Source organism: Cupressus sempervirens, chromosome 3 (assembly GCF_028749045.1).
Source record: "Cupressus sempervirens isolate cs-2001-9-10 chromosome 3, ASM2874904v1, whole genome shotgun sequence".
In the NCBI taxonomy this organism is placed as follows: domain Eukaryota; kingdom Viridiplantae; phylum Streptophyta; class Pinopsida; order Cupressales; family Cupressaceae; genus Cupressus; species Cupressus sempervirens.
In genome coordinates, this window is record NC_143120.1 from 301288623 (window position 1) to 301309066 (window position 20444).

A 20444-nucleotide genomic window follows, 5' to 3' on the forward strand; every position below is an offset into this window, starting at 1 on the left:
TGGTATAGGAATAATTGTTTGATAAAGGAATATTAAAGGGAAACTATAAATTTGCTGAGAGAAAAGGCTTAACTAGTGTCCTAGATTTTTTGAGGAATTTTAAAATTAAATGGATTAAGGCTGTGTTAAGAAGAATTTTTAATATGGAGTTGTGGTTAGAGAAGGAATTGTTGGTCTCAGATTGGTTTTGACAATTGAGTGCCAACACACTTAACCAATTCTTAGTTGATGTTGAGTATAATATAGATGTTGAGCTATAGTGCAAGTTGAGTCAGAGATTCAATAGGTTTCGAGTGAACTTTAGGTGCCAAGTGAACTTCAGGCGCTAAGCGAAGTTGAACTATCGAGTGATAAGTAATGCCGAGTCACTATAGGTGTTCAGAAAAGTATAGATTCCAACTGAGACAAAATTACTATAGGAACCAAGTGAGATAGAATTCCTATATGTGTCGAGCATCAAGAATTAGTGAGTGTTGAGTAATATAGTATCAACATATGATTTTATGCCTTAACAAATTCAGATGTAAACCATTTTTTGAGCTGACTCAGGATGAATCTTGAAGGATCTTGAAGATAAGATCGAATCATTTGCATTAACTATGTAATTAGTATGTAGCCATTAAGAAAAATGGAGAAAGCATGAAACCGATAGGAAAAGTGAAAGAATTGAGTGGGAAATGAAGAATGAACATTGATCTTAGATTCATACCTAACCCTAAGTCTTTGAAGCCTTTAAAAGGAGGATGAAACCCCATTATGTGTGAGCATGAGAGAAGTGTATGGATGAATTATAGTGAAGTGTAGAGGGGTGTAAGGACTTAGAAAGAATAGAACAACATTGTAGAATTTAGTTGATTGAGAATAAAGTATCAGAGTTTTGAGAAGAGACATATCAGATTAAGCAAGGATCAGAATAGATAGAGCAGAATGAGGATCTGGAATTAGCAATTAAAGATTGCAAGTCATTAGGTCAAGACTTTCTAGTACTCTCTAGAAATTGTATTAGGAATGAAAATCCCATGTTAATAGGTTGGTTTAATAGCCATGTTGTGAGCCTTTAAAGAAGGTGCTAAATCCTTTAATAAGGTAACATTCCAAGTGAATGCTTGTAAATCCTTTAGCTAGGTCACTCTCAACAGGGTGTAAAGTCTTTAATAGGATAGGCCTTTCATAGGGTAGACCATTGGAAGTGTTCGAACTTTGTAACTTTGAATAGTTACATATTGCTGTAGTGATACTTTATGGGTGTCATCCCCACCCTAGTATTACCTTCTCATTTTGGAGGGTTTCTAGGTTACCAAATTCTTGTTTTATCTATTTTCATGCATATCTTTACTTTCATGTTTAATAGATGAATTAGATGCATGTGAATGATATCAGTTAAAAGGTTTTGAAATGGTTAAAGTTAGTTACTTCTGATTCACCCCACCTCTCAAAAGTAAATCTTCCCACTTGTAAATTCCAACAATTGGTATTAGAGCCAAGTTCTAACAAGAAGGAGCCTTATAGCTTGGAGAAAATATTTGGAAATGGAAGTCTAAAAACTTGGAAAGGTCATAGAAAATCAGGCAATTGATATACAACTTGCTCTACACACTTTGGAAGAAGCCAGGGAGGAACTAAGAAAATTCTTAAAGAGAAGAAGAGAGATTGCCATAGCTAAGAATGATACACAATACAAGAAGATTGACACCTCAAAACTATTTGCAAATGGAGATTCCAAAGAGTTTGATGTAGCAATAGTAGACCTAATGGAGAAGAATAGAGTCCAAGTAGAGGAAATGCTAACCTCTATAGGATTTAAGAAAGTCTATAGTATCTAATTACTTTTAGTACAAACTAAGCCTAGTGAATGTTGAGAAGACAAAGCACATAGATGATGAGTTATATAGAAGGAGTTGAGTACACTTAAGCCCAAGAAACAACTTAAAGAAAATTTATGACTGAGCATCACAGACAATGAGTTCCTAGTAAGACAGATAAAACACAAAATTTTGGAATAATACAAACTTTGAGGTATAGGTCATTTTGAGTTGACATGTATATAATATTTAATGATCATACAATTTTTTATAGAGGTTCTTACACATTCTAATGTGGATGACAAATCCCTATGAGGGAAGATCAATCAATCATATAAAGAGGCAAACTAGAAAGCATCTAGAAGAATCTACAAGTGTCTATGAATAGATAGATCTAAACATGGATATTTTGATATACAATATGGATGATATAGTCGTGTGAGCTATCATAGAAAAGAATGCAAACTATGCAAAGGAGTTAAGCTTTGGATGCTGCATGCAAAAGTTGTGAAGAACAAAATTTATGACTGAGCATCAGAGATAATGAGTTCCTAGTAAAACAAATAAAACACAAAATTTTGGAATAATACAAACTTTGAGGTATATGTCATTTTGAGTTGACATGTATATGACATTTAATGATCATAAAATTTTCTATAGAGGTTCTTACACATTCTAACATGGATGAAAAATCCCTATGAGGGAAGATCAATCAATCATATAAAGAGGCAAACTAGAAAGCATCTAGAAGAATCTACAAATGTCTATGAATAGATAGATCTAAACCATATTTTGATATACAATATGGATGATATAGTCATGTGAGCTATCATAGAAAATAATAAAAACTATGTGAAGGAGTTAAGCTTTGGATACTACATGAAAAAGTTGTGAAGAACAAAGTTACCAAACTAATGAAGTAGTGAAGGACTGAGAAAAGATATATCAAATAAGAGATCAGAGATTGGAAAGGGGAGATCCATAATCATAAATTATAAGTTAAGACTGAAGGATCAAGTAATAAATTAGTGTCGATAGATTGAATCAAGGAAAAGGTCTTAACATAGTGGTTTTAGTAGACCTTTTTAAATATGCTAAATGAGCCCTTACTTCATTGTAAGTGTAAAATTGTTTAATCAAGGTAAGACTTAATAGCCTTAAAATCTGTTAATAGAGAAGACCCCTGAAAGGGTAGATCATTAGAAGTGATCAAAACTATAACCCTAATAGGTTAACTTTGTTACTATAGTAGTGAATATTTTTGGGTGTCATACCCACCCAAGTTTTACCTTCACCTTGTAGGGCTTTTGGGTTACCAAAATCTTTTGTGTTATGTGTTTACATTCCATGTATGCAATGCATAGTTAGATCTATTTACTACAACATTTGATTTTTCTAGTTATGCATAAACTAGATATGAGATGGTCAATATTGTGAATATAGTAAAGTTAATTTGAAGCTTAAAAGTTTTAAGATCTTGATAAACAACCCCCCCCCCCCCCCGGTCAATATCTTAGTTTGCCAATTTAATTCCAATAATTGGTATTAGAGCATTGGTTTTTTTGAAAGAAGTCTAACAACTTGAGAGTTTAGATGTTCAAGATGGAGTCTTATAAATTAGAAAAGGTTATTAAAAATCAAGTGATTGACATCTAGCTCGTACTATAGCAGATTGACATAGCAAGAGAGGAACTAAGGAAATCCCTAAGAAAGTGGAATGAAATTTCCATTCAATAGAATGACACACTTTATGAAGAAGCTGATACACAAAGACTATTTGACATTGGAAATTGTAATTAGAGTAATGTAGCCATTGCAGATCTACTGGAGAATAATAATATCCTAAATGAATAAGTTAGAGGATTGAAGAGAGAACTTAAAATCTAGTCAGTAAGACTATGTGAGGTAATTGAATAGAAGAGGAAAGTTGAAGAATAAAATGTTGTGGTTGAGGAAGATAAAAGACAAATGGCTATTAGAATTTACTAAGGTTATATTGTGTGCAAAGTCTTACAACCACACATCTAGAATGATGAATCAATGGATGCTTGCAAATTAGGAATTGAATAGGAAACATACAATGATTGAAAATTTGAAATAATAGACTGGTCTACTAAAATATGGATTAAGATTTGAAAAAGAACTTGTGGAAAGAATGAACAAGCCCAATGGAGCACTAAGATACTTTGAAGAACTAGTGAGATCACCTAGGTCATCTAGCAACACTTCTCGACTAGGACATATAAAGAAACATTCATCTACTAAAGAAGGAGAACCATTTAAGAGTGGAGAGCTAAGGAATGTAAAGTCAAAAGATAGACCTACTTTCTACCATTGTGGTAAACTTGGACACACTGTAGACATTTGCAGAGGCAAGAACTATATGCAAAACCCTCAACCTAAGCTTATTGGTTATTGTTTAAATTATTGTAAGAAATAAGGTCATCAAATATATGAGTGTAGATCAAGAATGAACAATACACCTACTGCACCTATATTTGAGGGATATTGCCACAATTGTCAAAAGTTTGGACATAGATTACATGAATGCATATCTCATGTAAAGCCCTACTAAACAGACAAAAGACAAAAAAATGTACCTAAGAATTTTTTTCTAATTGTCACAAGATTGGACATGTGAGTAAAAATTGCAAGACCGAAGCATTAGCACCAAACAATAAACACAACAAGGCTAAAGGAAAAATAGATGCAAAAAAAGGAAGAAAAATGTGGAAGCAGAAAAAAGTGGAACAAATGAAGCTTAGATCATCCAATCCAATAGAAAAGGTGATCACACCACCTCATATTGATTAAGTTATGTAAGGAACTCTATACTTAATGATTTATCTTGCATCAATTCCTAACATAAATTGTGTAAAAATACATATCTGCATGAGAAAGGATGCATTAGAAAATATCTGTAGAAAGAATAGTGCAAATGAATCATTTAAGCATTGGTGTTGAAAATCAATAAAATAATCTATATTGATCAAGCATTGCAACATGGATTGATTACCCCAATGATAGGCTAACGTATAGGCTAAGTTAGACTAAATTCATAAAGATGTATAATGGAGATCAAATTCAAAAGTTTAGTAATAACTTAGATAGTTGGATAATTCCATCAAACAAGGAACACAACATTAATGGAGACCCTAAATTAAATGAATGGAGGTATATATAAAAAATTTGAAGGCATTTTACACACCTTGCATTCATATTTCCATAACATAGAGCAATTTGAGAAATTGGGAAAGTGATTTTTGAAGGCGATTGGAAGTGTATTAGAAGTGGAAGAGTGATCAAGTACTGATTCTTAGTTGTGCTGAGTTGTTCAAAAAGAAAAGTTTCAGAACCCTAACATGAGAAATGGCATCTTCATCATCCACATAGAAGAATCAATGAATCAAGGTAAGAAATATTGAATTGGTGAAGAGTGATACTTGTCCTCCACCTAAGTCTTGTACTATTCCTGAGATATCCATGAAAGGAGATTCAATGGGTGTATTATCATCGATATCACCTAAAGTTATTATGATTTACAATGTAATGAGTTGTTACACGTGCAAAATTGGTGAAGTTGGAGACTAAAAAATTCATGTGGAATTTGAGAAATTGTGTGATGAAGTAATATTATAGAATGCACATAATTTTTTTGCATTCAAACATGGATCACTAATCACTATGAGGCAAGAACAACTAGCCAAACAAAGAGGCAAAATGGGAAGCATCTAGAAGATTCTATAGATGTATTTAAATATGTAGATCCAAATCCTATATTGATATATAGTATGGATGATATAGTGGAGTGAGCTATCACATAAAGGAATGAGAACTATATGAAGGAGTTAAGTTTTGGATACTACATTTGAAAGTTGTGAAGAACAGATTTAGTGACCTAATGAAGCACTACAAGAGTGATAAAAGATATATTAGATAGGAAATTATAGATTGGAAGGAGGAGATCCATAATAAAAAATTATAAGTTAAGGCTGGAGGATTAGGTACTAAATCAATTTTGACTAATTCAATCATGGTAAATCTCTTAACAGAGTAGTTTAAATAGAACTTTATAAATCTCCTAATAGAGTCCTTACTTCATTATAAGTGTAAAATATTTTAATCAAGGTAAGACCTAATAGTCTTAAAAGATTTTAATAGAGAAAACCCCTCATAAAGTAGATCATCTAAAGTGATCAAATTTGTAACCTTAGTAGGATAACTTCATCATTGGAGTAGTGAGGGTTTGTTGGTGTCATCCTTGCCCTAGTTTTACATTCACCTTGGAGAGTTTTTGGGTGACCAAAATCTTTTCTATTATGAGTTTACATTTCATGGATGTGATGCATAGTTATATCTATTTACTACAATATTTGATTTTTCAAGTTATGTTATGCATAAAGGTTATGTGCAGGATCATGGTGTTCCAAAAAGTGGCAATCTGAAAAACATGTAGTTTTGAAGTGCCTAAAAGTATTTCAAAATGCTCTTTGAATTTTTTCCCACCCATCCTAGTACCAAAACAAAAATGTAATACCTTGCCTAATTGGGTATCTTATTTGAGAATGGGTATCCAATTTGAGAACAGATATCTCATTTTGGAATAGGTATCCAATTTGGGAATGGGTACCTAATCTATGTTTCCAAATCATGGCACCAAATTCAAATGTAAAGGGAGTGGGGACCAATTTTTAAGTTATATCAAGTCCTAGTATAATATAGTTATAACATAATTGGCGGGGGGGAGGGGGGGCACAATTATTATATATACTTACTAGAATTTATTATATAGTATTAAATAATAATAATAATTTGTTATATAATTATTTTAAATAGTTATTATATATACAAATATTATTTACTATATAATTATTTTATATATAGTTATTACTTATTATATATTATTATATAAATATATATCATATATATTATAAATAAATTACTAACCTAAGTTAATAAACTATATGATGATGTATGTTCCTAGGGGTTCCCCTAGGGACATACATGTGTTCCAATGAATCCAAATGGGTCATGGGATACCCTTATTATATATCATATATATTATTATTGTATATTAGTAACCTAAGTTAATAAACTATATGACGATGCATGATCCTAGGGGTCTCACTAGGGACATGCATATGTTCCAATGAGTCCAAATGGGTTATGGGATACCCTATGACTCATTTTGACCCATTATATGACAACATATCTTCCAAAGGGTCAAAGGATGCCTAAGGACATACATCTTGTGTTTCAATGTGTAGAAAGGGGTTATGAAGTATCCTATGACCCCTTTTGACCTAATACATATTTTCCTAGGGGTCCTAGGACCCTTATAGACATATATGTTGTGTTATAATGGGTCAAAATGGTTCATAGAGTATCTTATGACCCTTTCGACTCATTACATGACAACATACATTCTTAGGGGTCCTATGATCCCTACGAACACATGTTGTCATGTAATGGGCTGAAAGGGGCCATAGGGTATCTGATGACTCCTTTTGACCCATTGGAACACATGTATGGCCCTAGTGTATTAGGACCACTAGGAACATATGTTATCATGTAATGGGTTCAAATGCCACCCATTGGAGCACAACACATGACGATAAGGGTCCTAGGACCCATAGTAACATATATTCTTGTGCATTCTGTCAAAAGGGGACATATAATACCTTATGACCCCTTTTTACCTATTTCAATATAAGAGGTATGTCCCTAGGGGTCCTAGGATCCCTAGAAACATAAGTTGTTATGTATTTGATTTAAATTGGTCATAAGTTATCTATGACCCCTATCAACCCATTTCAACACATCATGCTTGTCCCTAGAGGTCTTAGGACCCATAAAAACATATTTTGTCATGTAAAGGGTCAAAAGGGGTCATAGGATATCATTTAACCCAATTTAACCCATTGGAATAGAGCATGTATTTCCCTAGGGGTCCTACAAACACTATGAATGCATTTTGTCATGCAATAGGTCAAAATGTGTCATGACAAGCCCTATGACCCGATTTTACCCATTAAAACACATTATGTATGCCCCTAGGGGTCCTAGGTCGCCTAGGAACATACATTATGTGTTTGAATGGGCTGAAAGGGGTCATAGGGTTCACTATGACCCCTTTTGACCCATTAAATGATAACATATGTTTATAGGGGTCCTAAAACCTCCAGGAAAATATATCATGTGTTCAAATGAGTCAAAAGGGATCATAGAGTACCCCATGACCCATTTTAATACATTATATGATAATATCTGTTCTTAGGGGTTTTAGGACCCCTAGGGGCTTAAATCATGTGACTAAATGGGTTGAAAGGGTGCATAGGGTAACCTAGGACCTATTTTAACCCATTAAATGATAACATATGTTCTTAAGGGTCTTAAGACCACTAAAAAAATATATAATATATTTGAATGAGTCAAAAGGGGTCATAGAGAAACCTATGACACCTTTCAACATATTTCTTGACAAAATATGTCTTTTGACATCCTAGGACCCCTAGGGACATAGTATAATAATTTATATGGATCAAAAAAGGGTCATAATATAACCTATGAACCCTTTCAACACATTTCATTACAACATAAGTGTCTAGGGATACTAGGACACTTAGGGACATATTATAATCATTTATATGGATCCAAAGGGGTAATAGGATAACCTATGACCCCTTTGAACACATTTCATTGCAACATAGGTCACTAGGGGTCCCAAGACCCCTAGTGATCTATTATAATTATTTATATGAGTCGAAAGAGATCATTGGATAAGCTATGACACCTTTCAACAAGTTATATTACAACATATGTCTCTAGGGTTCCTAGGACCCCTAGAGACATATTATAATCATTTATATGGGTTGAAAGGGGTCATAGGATAACCTATGAGCCCTTTCTAAATATTTCATAACAAGATATGTCTCTAAGGGTCCCACAACCTATAGGGACATATTATAATTATTTATTTGGGTCCAAAGGAGTCATAGTATAACCTATGACCAATTTCAACACATTTCATGACAAAATATATCTCTAGGGGTCCTATGACACCTAAGGATATATTATAATCATTTATATGGGTCAAAAGGGGTCATAGTATAATTGATGACCCATTTTGACACATTTAATTACAACATATGTCTCTATGGTAACACATTTCATTACAACATGTATCTTGTAATAGTTTATATGGGTCAAAATGGGTCATAGAATAACCTGTGACCCCTCTCGACACATTTCATTACAAAATATATCTCTAGAGTTCCTAGGACCCCTAGGGACATATTATAATCAGTTATATGGGTTGAAAGGGGTCATAGGATAACCTATGACCCCTTTTGATATATTTCATTACAACATATTTCTCTAGGGTTCCTAGGACCCCTAGGGACATATTAAAATCATTTATATGGGGAGAAAATATTCATAGGATAATCGATGTTCCCTTTCGACACATTTCTTTACAACATATGTCTCTAGAGGCCCTAGGGTGCATAAAGACATCTTATATTCATTTATATGACTTTAAAGGGGTCATAGGATAACCTATGACCCATTTCAGCACATTTCATTACAACATATGTCTCTCCTAGGACTCCTAGGGACATATTATAATTATTTATATGGGTCCAAAAGGGTCATAGAATAACTTGTGACTGCTTTCAACACATTTCTTCACAATATATGCCTCTAGGGGTCCCAGGGCTTCTTGCTACATATTATAATCATTTATATGGGTTTAAAGGGGTCATAGCATAACCTATAACCCCTTTCAACACATTTCATTACAACATATGTCTCTAGGGGTCCTAAGACTCCTAGGGACATATTATAATCATTTATATGGGTCGAAAGAGGTCACAAGATAACCTATGACTCCTTTTGACACATTTAATTACAACATATATCATTAGGGGTCCTAGGACCCCTATGGACATATTATAATCATTTATATGGGTCCAAAGGGATCATAAGATAACTTACGACACCTTTCAACACATTTTATTACAATATATGTCTCTAGGGGTCCTAGGACCCCTAGGGACATATTATAATCATTTATATAGGTCAAAAGGGGTCATAGGATAACCTATAACCCCTTATATCCTATGACCCCTTTTGACATATTTCATTACAACATATGTCTCTAGGGTTCATAGGACTACTAGGTCTATGGTTGAAAAGGGGTCATAGTATAACCTATAACACCATTTGATGCATTTCATGACAACATATGTCTCTAGGGGTCCTAAGACCCCTAGGAACATATTATAATCATTTATATAGGTTGACATGTTTCATGACAACATATGCCTCTAGGGGTTCTAGGACCCTTATGGACATATTAGAATAATTTATATGAGTCGAAAGGGGTCATCAGATAACCCATGACCCCATTCAATACATTTCATTACAAAATATATCTCTAGGGGTTCTAGGACCCCTAGGGACATATTATAATCATTTATATGGGTCAAAAGGGGTCACAACATAACCTATGACCCCTTTTGAGACATTTCATTAGAACATATGTGCCTAGGGGTCCCAAGACACCTAGGGACATATTATAATATTTTATTTGGGTTGAAGGGGTCATAACATAACCTTATGACCCATTTCGACATGTTTAATGATAAAATATGTCTTTATGGTTCCTAGGACACCTAGGGACATTTTATAATAATTTATATTGGTCAAAAGGGGTAATAGGATAACCTATGACCCCTTTCAACATATTTCATCACAACATATATCTCTAGGGGTCCCAAGACCCCTTGGGACATATAATAATAATTTATTTGGGTCAAAGGATTCATAGGATAATGTTATGACCCCTTTTGACATGTTTAATGACAACATATGTCCCTAGGGGTCCTAGTATCCTAGGGACATATTATAATCATTTATATGGGTCGAAAAGGGTCATAGGATAACCTATGACCCCTATTGACACATTTCATTACAACATATGTCTCTAGGGGTCTTAGGACTCATAAGGACATATTAGAATCATTTATATGGGTTGAAAGGGGTCACAAGATAACCTATGACCCATTTCGACATATTTTATTACAACATATGTCTCTAGAGCTCCTAGGACCCCTATAGATATATTATAATCATTTATACAGGTCAAAAGGGGTCATAGGATAACTTATGACCCCTTTTGACATATTCATTATAACATATGTCTCTAGGGGTCATAAGAGCCTAGGGACATATTATAATAATTTTAATGGTTAGAAAGGGGTCATAGTATAACCTATTGGGGTTCTAGGACCGCTAGGGGCATATTATAATCATTTATATATGTTGAAAGTGGTCATAGGATAACCTATGACCCCTCTTATTACATTTCATGACAATATATGTCTCTAGGGGTCCAAGGACCCCTAGGGACATATTAGAATTATCTATATGGGTTGAAAGGGGTCATAGAAGAAGACCTATGATCCCTTTCGATAGATTTAATTACAACATATGTCTCTAGGGGTCCCAGGACCCCTAGGGACATATTATAATAATTTATATATGTCAAAAGTGGTCATAGGATAATCTATGACCCCTTTCAACACATTTAATGACAACACATGTCTATAGGGGTCCTAGGACCCTAGGGGCATATTATAATCATTTATATTGGTCAAAAGGGTTCATAGGATAACCTACGAGCCCTTTCAACATATTTCATGACAACATATGTTTCTAGGGGTCTTAGGATTCACAGAAACATATTATAATCATTTATATGGGTTGAAAGGGGTCATATGGTAACCTATGACTACTTTTGAAGGATTTCGTTATAATATCTCTCTCTACGAATCCAAGGGTCTCCCTAGAGACATATTACAATCAACTATATGGGTTGAAAGGGATGATAGGATAAATTATGAACCCTTTCAACACATTTCATTACAACATATGTGTCTAGGGGTCCCATGACCCCTAGGGACATATTATAATCATTTATATTTGTTGAAAGGGGTCATATGATAACCTATGACCGCTTTTAAAATATTTCATTACAACATATGTGTCTAGGGGTATATTATAATTGTTTATATGGGTTGAATGGGGTCATAGGATAATGTATGACCCCTTTTGACATATTTCATTATTACATACGCCTATATGGATCCTAGGACCCCTAAGGATATATTATAATCATTTATATGGGTCGAAAGGGATCATAGGATGACCTCTTTCGACATATTTCATGACAACATGTGTCTTTAGGTGTCATATGACCCCTAGGGACATATTATAATTATTTATATGGATCCAAAGGGGTCATAGGTTCCTACTTGTCATAGGACCACATATGTTCCTAGGGGTCCTAGGACCTTGAGGGACATACATTATTTTTTTGAATGGGTCAAATAGGATCATAAAATTCCTTATAACCCCTTTTAACCCATTAAATATGAAAATACATTCCTATGGGTCCTAGGAATATCTATTATGTGTTCAAATGAGTCCAAAGGGGTAATAGATTATCTTATGATCCTAAGCACACTTAATGTCATCAAATGGGTCAAAAAGGGTCATAGGGTATTCTTAGGCCCATTTTGAGTCATTAGATCACATCATTTATGTGGTTAGGGGTCCTAGGAACCATAAGCACACATATTATGATTGAATGGGTTAAACAATGTCAAAGTATACCCTATGACACTTTTTGATTCTTTGGATCCATTATATGTATGGTTAAGGGTCCTAAAGCCTTTAAAAAACATATTAAGTATCCTTAAAAAGGGTCATACTATTATAAAAGAATTAGAAAAAAAATTAATAATAGAAAAGAGAGTATCCAATTTGGGAATGGGTACCCGATTAGGCTTGGTTTTTCTCTAGATGTCAACCCTTCATGGTCAACACTAAAAATATCCAAAAAAACATGTTTTTGGCCTGTTGTTGTGTGTTTCTGACTTCAATGATGTAGCTAATGACTTTTTTTTCATCCAATTTTGATAAAACAAAAAGGGTTTCTTTAGAATGTTCTTAGCTTTGCATCAATATAATGTCTGTCAAATTATGAGTTAAGTAAATAATTATTACTTATTTTCTAATCGAGTTAGCTACAAAGTGTTGATTGACATACTGATTGAAAAATAGTTATAACTTTCAAACTATATAAGATTATTGAAATCCAAAAGATGTGTCACATTCTATGCTTCGACTAGTATAAAAAAATAAATAAATTTTGAATTTTTATAACTAGTTAAGTTGGTCAAACATGGGAGTTTTTTTAATTTTGAAAATAATATAGTAGAAAATTCATAATTAATTAATTATTTGGAACAAAAATACTCTAAAATATGCATCACATATGGCCATGAGACTAACTTTTATATCTATAATTATATTAAAAAATATTATAATTTGATTTTGATTAAGGTGGTAAAACATACACCTACTTTTTATTTTTGCCCTAAAAATTTTGTAGTACTAAATTAAAATCCAAACTTTTGACCAATCAAATATTTTTTCCTCTAGATAAGGCCTAGTAGTTTAGAAACTACATTCAATTTCCTATAGATTATTTTCTTACAACTTTTTGATATAAAGTACAGAACCACTTTATACAATTATGTTTCAAGTTAATATAACCCTAATTTGTTGGTTTTTCACTACCACTTAACGCCGTAGTTTGGTTGACCATGATCTTGCACATACCCTAAAATAGATATGAGATGGTCAATATGGTGAATGTAGTAAAGTTGTTTTGAAGGTTAAAAAATATAAGATCCCAATTTGACCTCCCCCATTGCCCCCATTAATATCTTAGTTTTTAAATTTACTTCTAATAGGAATACGTGCATTTTAAAAACCATATTAAAGATTGGTGGAAGGTAAGGGTAGAAGGATCTCAAATATTCAAAATTGTGAAAATTTTCTATTTTGTTAAGGACAAAGTGAGAATACAAAATAAGGAGACCTTTGGTGATATTATTTTTCAAAAAAGGACATAAAATATGGGTTGGATGAAGTGTAGAAGCAATCTAAAAGGAAGGGGATTTTAACAATTTAAGACAAAATGAGAAAGTGTCTCTTGTCAAGTATCATGGCATTGTTACTAAAGAGGAAATTTACTAGATGTGGAGATCAAGAGCCCTTTAGTTGAAGGCAAGAGTTAGGAACTATAGGTTCTTCCATATGATGACTTCTAAACATAGAGGTGCTAGTAGAGTATCTTATATTACCACTATGAATGGTGTTTTTCATAACAAAGGGGAAAAATAAGATACTTTTATGGACTTATCCTCTGTATTGTTGAAAGACCATACCCTTTACTGTGTTGGTTGAGATCTTCTTCTTGATTATATCAATTCTATTTTGGATGATAGCAAGAATAAAATGTTAATGGTTATTTTTTCAGACAATGAAGTGAAAAGACAATATTTTTGTTTGAAGGGGAGAAATATCCTAACTCTAACGGTTTACCCATGTTTTTCTTCCAAAATTTTTGGGATCTAATGGGTTATGATGTTTGTGTAGTGTAAGAATTTTCCTAAGGGCAAAATTCACCCAAGAACTAAGAACTCAAACACAAGCACAACTGTAGACCAAAAATGGATATGATCAATTAATCAGAGTATGTCCCAATACATTGCTCTGTTCAGTATATGATATGATGTACAAACACACTAGGAGTGCCTGTATATAAAGGCCTCTCAGGAAGCACCTAGAATGTGTCTATTAACATCTAGGAGATAAGATAAGCATTGACAACTAAGCACCTTATCCAACATTCTAGATGAGTGGATAAGAATGAGAAGGTTGTAGACACCATGTGCTTAATTAGTGTGCATACTCCTATGTTATAGACACCATGTGCATAAAAGAGGTGCAGAATCCTATGTCGTCAACATGACAAATCACAAGGGTACACATACTCCTAGGTGGCTAATAAATAATAAAAAATATGCATTAACCTAAGTAAACTTAAGTAATTGTGAATAGTAAATACTTATTTACACCAACACCCACCCTTAAGTGCAACTTAGGGGAATGCCCTTAAGCTCACAAAAACAAGGATGAAATGCATAATGGGTCCTGACTACTAGGCCATTTTAGGTATCCATGTACAAAATGAAGATGCAAATCTCCCATAAAGTAGGGAAAGAGGGAAAATGTCATGCGAAAAACCCTCCCCCAAAAAGAGAGATGAAAGTGGATGCATGGAGGATGGATGGAGTAATCAAAACCCCCCCATTATGACATACATCAAGTATATACAAGAGAAAGATGGAGAAGGACAAAATCCCCTTAAGAGGAAAAAGTCCCCCACAAAATGAAGAAGAAAGAGATGAGGTAGTCCCCCCCCCCCCCCCCCCCCTCGAAAAAAAGAAGTAGTGTGCCAATTAGTGAGAAATGCTCCGATGAAGAAGCTGATCCATGACCATTGGATGATGTTCCTCCCCTTTGGAAGAAACAAATGCAAGGGTACCTGTGAGATACATCCCCTCGATGGAGAAGGAATCTCTATGATGACCGGTGTTGCTAAAACTTGTTCAAAGGTCCCTTTGTCAATACTAATGATGGCTTCCTCCAAAACTACTGAAGAGAAGTATAGATCAGACAAGGAGTTTGGTAGAACATGTCTTAGGAAACCAACTATCTTCTCAAATGTGAAAGAGACCTCCTGCATATGCTATAAAGAAGAATCCATAATCATGCCAACCTAGAAAGATTGATCATGTAGAGAATGGACTTGAGGGTTAGAGTGGGCCCTTGCAATAATTGTAGAAGACTCCTTAGCAAAGAGAAGCGATATATCATCATGAAAGTCTTCCATATCTACTATGTGTGACTCCAAGAACAGAGTTGAAATGTCTGGCAAGAAATCATCACTTAAAAGACCATGAGTACCTTGTACTGTTGAAGTACATTAATCTGTCACTACAGAAAAAGAAGTATCCACCTCAAAAAGAAGATGAATATCATCAATAATGTCTCCCACATCTTCAATGTGAGACTCCATGAATAGGCCTGCAAGGGTGGGAAGGAAGTCTTCACATGAAGGTAAAGTAGGAAGACATATAGTGTCTTGTTGCACTGAATCTGAAGCATCTATGGCTGAAATAGGATCAGTAGGAGCAACAAGAGCTAGAGGTGTGATCCAATCTAGAGTTGAAGAAACCATAGCCAGAGTGACTGGATGTAGGATGTCCTCTGGAGATGGAGGAACACATGGATCTCCATATTTTTCCCAAATAGACATCCAAATATCACAAGGAAAATGTGCCAATCTAAGAGGAGAAAAAGATTCCTTGCTCATACTTTTACATAGAAATTGATTAAGGTTGATAATATACGTCCAATCAAAATATGGTGGCAATGTATAGAGATGAGGAAGCAATTCTGGATGGTCTCTTAAATGGTCAAGTAGCAAAGCACTCCATTTGTGATAGTTACTTCTTGTCAACTGTGGTCTAATACCAGACTAAAAAATCTGACAAGACTCCATGAGATCAATCAATGAGCCCCCCCTAATGAATGATTTAGGCACTTGCTAGCCACTTGCCAATTTAGGGCCTATTTTGGAAAGTGATATTTATGTCTACAGAACCTATAATATGATTACAAATCTAGAAAGTAGACAAAAAAAATGCACTTTAAAAAAAAATGGAACCTAATTTGGAGTCCAGATGAGCCCGTACTAAGCATTTTAAGTGGTAAAAATTGGTATTTGCGAGTTGCAGAAAAATTCAAGAACAAAGATGTCAAACTTTCTACAAAAATGTGTAGATCATAAAATCCTACCCCAAAATAGAAAAAATTGCTCGAAAAAATGAGTTTGTATGAGGGAGATATTGTTGTTTGAATGTTGCAACTGCTGTTATTTTTTCTAAATCGTCGTCATGCCTCCAAAATTCAAATGGCTCTAGATTTTGCCTCAGATGTCTGATTTGGATGAAAAAAAATCTAATTTGGGGGTTTTTTTACCTTTTGAATGTGATGCAAATATCCGATTTGCACCAGAAAGCACCAATATTCACCTGCAAAAAACTCTCCTATGGCCCTATGGCCAAGAAAGTTTCTGGAAAATAATGTAGATCTGAAAAAAAAATATTAGAGATGCAGATGAAAAGAATGCATATCTAAAAATTAAATGTACAAATCTGAAATGATTGTACCAATGCTATAAATTGGTCCTTCGGGTGCTAGTGCTGGTTTTCCTCACAATCGACTTTGGCTGAAGATAGCTGAATTTATAGTTGATTTTCACCAAAGTAGCATTTTGGATGCAATGGTGAGATCAAATCTAGTGCTGGACACTCCCAATTTTTGTGATACTCCAGAGTCAAGCTATAGTGATGAAGCAAGATGATGGTCTCAAATGGCTTCATGATGAGAAAATGTCCAAGAGCTTTGATACCATGTCAGAATTTGGCTAATGGCAAAATTTACCCAAGAACTAAGAACTCAAACACAAGCACAATTGTAGACCAAAAATGGATATGATCAATTAATCAGAGTATGTCCCAATCCATTACTCTGTTCAGTATATGATGTGATGTACAAACACACTAGGAGTGCCTGTATATAAAGGCCTCTTAGGAAGCACCTAGAATGTGTCTAGAAACAACCAGGAGATAAGATAAGCATTGACAACTAAGCACCTTATCCAACATTCTAGATGAGTGGATAAGAATGAGAAGGTTGTAGACATCATGTGCTTAATTAGTGTGCTTACTCTTGTGTTGTCAACATTACAACTCACAAGAGTATGAATACTCCTAGGTGGCTAATAAATAATAAAAATATGCATTAACCTAAGTAAACTTAAGTAAGTGTGAATAGTAAATACTTATTTACACCAACATTTAGTAGTGAAAGAGTTCTTTTCTTTAAGGTAGTTTCTCAAAGAGTTGAACTAAATTTTTATTGTCATGATTCCAAAAATAGAGGGAGATAAAGGTCTAGATTATTTTAGACCCATGGATAGGTGCAAGAAGTTGAGACCCAATTTTGGCCAAAAAGTGAAAGTGTTTTTCCTATTTTAAAAATTTCTTGTCACTAATATCTAAATTTGAGGCATATCTAGATTGAATCTCAAAAAAAATCAGTAATAGAAAATGTAGTTCTTGAAGTTGAGTTTTCAAATATGTAATTTGTTGGAATACCCACATGGTCTAAAATACTTTTTGGTAGGAATGTTCAAATACCACTCTTTCAAAATGCTTGTTTCAAGATCATACCACACACGTGTCTGACTACCCATTTTTGGAGCAAAAAAATGCATTTTTGTAGTTCCTTTTGGGAAAATGTGTCTAACACACCAATTATTGATGAGAATAATTTTCCGTATTTTTTTTCATAAATTTTTATTTGACCATAGAGTGGATTTCAAAAAGTAGTGAAAAAGTTCTTTGCTTCAAGGTAGTCTCTCAAAGAGTTGAACTGAACGTTTATTGTCATGATTCCAAAAATAGAGGGAGATAAAGGTCTAGATTATTTTAGACCCATGGATGGGTGCAAGAAGTTGAGACCCAATTTTGGCCAAAAAGTGAAAGTGTTTTTCCTATTTTTCAAATTTCTTGTCACTAATGTCCAAATTTGAGGTACATCTAGATTGAATCTTAGAAAAAATCAGCAATAGAAAATGTAGTTCTTGGAGTTGAGTTTTCAAATATGTAATTTGTTGGAATACCCACATGGTCTAAAATACTTTGTGGTAGGAATGTTCAAATACCACTTTTTCAAAATGCTTGTTTCAAGATCATACCACACACATGTATGACCACCCATTTTTGGATTAAAAAAATGCATTTTTGTAATTCCTTTTTGGGAAAATGTATCTAACACACGAATCATTGATCAGAATAATTTTTGCTTTTTTTTCATAAATTTTTAGTTTACCATAGAGTGGATTTTGAAGACCTATAGTGTAGGACCACCATAATTTGATGAAAAATTAACCTTTTCCCAATTATTTTTTAATATTGAAGTACATTCCATGTCAATTGATGACATATAATTCATTTTTCAAAAAATGTTAAATCAAAAAAGTTATTAAAATTTTAGTTAACCGTACTATATAAAGTTTAAGTACCAATTTGACTTGATAAATATTGTAAAAATGCTAAAATAATTCATATTACTATAAAATTTACATTCTTAGAAACTAGACAAAGAGTACTATAATGGGTTTTTGTTTTGTCAAAAAAATCATTTGGAAAGTCCTCCAAACAAGTATGGCAAGGAAAAATTTTCATGTTCCTATGCCTTAGCCAAATTTTTTGGAACAAGCACAAGGTTGGTCCTACCAAACCTATCCCAAGCCAAAACACAATGCAACCCATGGCATGTGAAATTCAAATTTTAAGAAATGGGTACATGTTTCAAAATGAATACCCATTTCTAAATGTAGGTAAAAATGACCTTTCAAGTTTCAATAATTAATTTTATTATTTTTTAGAAATAGATACCCATTTTCAAGTGACAACTTTTTTTGAAACCTATAGGTACAACTTTTGAAATGGGTACCCATTTTCTGAATTGATGTTTGGACAACCGAACCTAAAGTGGGTACCCATTTTTTAATAAATGGGTACTTATTTCTAGCAACACTATTTTTTGCTCAATGATTTTGATGGTTTTGGTATGCAAATTCTTGCATTTACACCCATTAGTTTATGAAATTCTATTTACATAGCATTCTTTAAAGTTCTATCCTTGAGATTCCACTCTATCTTGCCTAGGATTATCTCTCCCAGGATAAATGAGTTTTTGCTTTGGAGACATATTCTAGATTCTATTATCAAAGTTCATAAACTAATTCACTCTACCAATAGCTTTGAGATCTAGGGTTTTCTATTAAATTAGACTTGTCAAAGGCTTATGAAACAGTCCATTGGGACTTCCTAATGAAAGTTTTGAAGAATTTTTACTTTAATAATTCTTCATCTAGTTGGTTGGTGGTCTCCTCTCCAGTGATCATTGTTAATGAGATGTATTCTAGAACCATTAAACCCTCTAGAGGGTTGATACAAGGAGATCCCCTTTCTCCTATATTATTTTCCATAATGGATTCAATACTCTTGGTAGGTACATGAGTGTTGGAATAACCTAGGGTAAGATAGAGTGCTTAAAATCAACCTCAGATATCCTTATTTCTTTGCATGAGTAATTTGTAGATGACACAATGATGATAAGAGAATCCTCCATTAAGGAATCCAAATATTTTATTGATTGTCCATAGGTCTACACTAAGGCTTCAAGTCATCTCATCAACTACAAAAACAACTATATTTTCTTCATCAATACCCTAGTTCATAGATAAGTTAGGATAGTAAGTATTTCTATGACTGTAAAATTAATATCCTTTCATCATCCTCTCTTGGGTTAGTTTTAGGCCTTCAACCTCTCAATTCTTTCTAGCCATCTCTTTCGGACAAATTTAATCTTAAATTATCTCATTAGAAAGGGGCATTACTTAACAAGGCTAGTAAAATTCAGCTAATTAAATCTCCTCTTCAAAATCTCCTGGTGTATTCTCTAAGTTTGTTTAAGATGCCAAGAAATTTTGTTGAATTCATTGTAAAAATCCAAATGAATTTCCTCTAGATAGGAGTGGAGGATAAAAAGAGATTAGCTTTACTAGACTAAGATATAGTTTGTAGC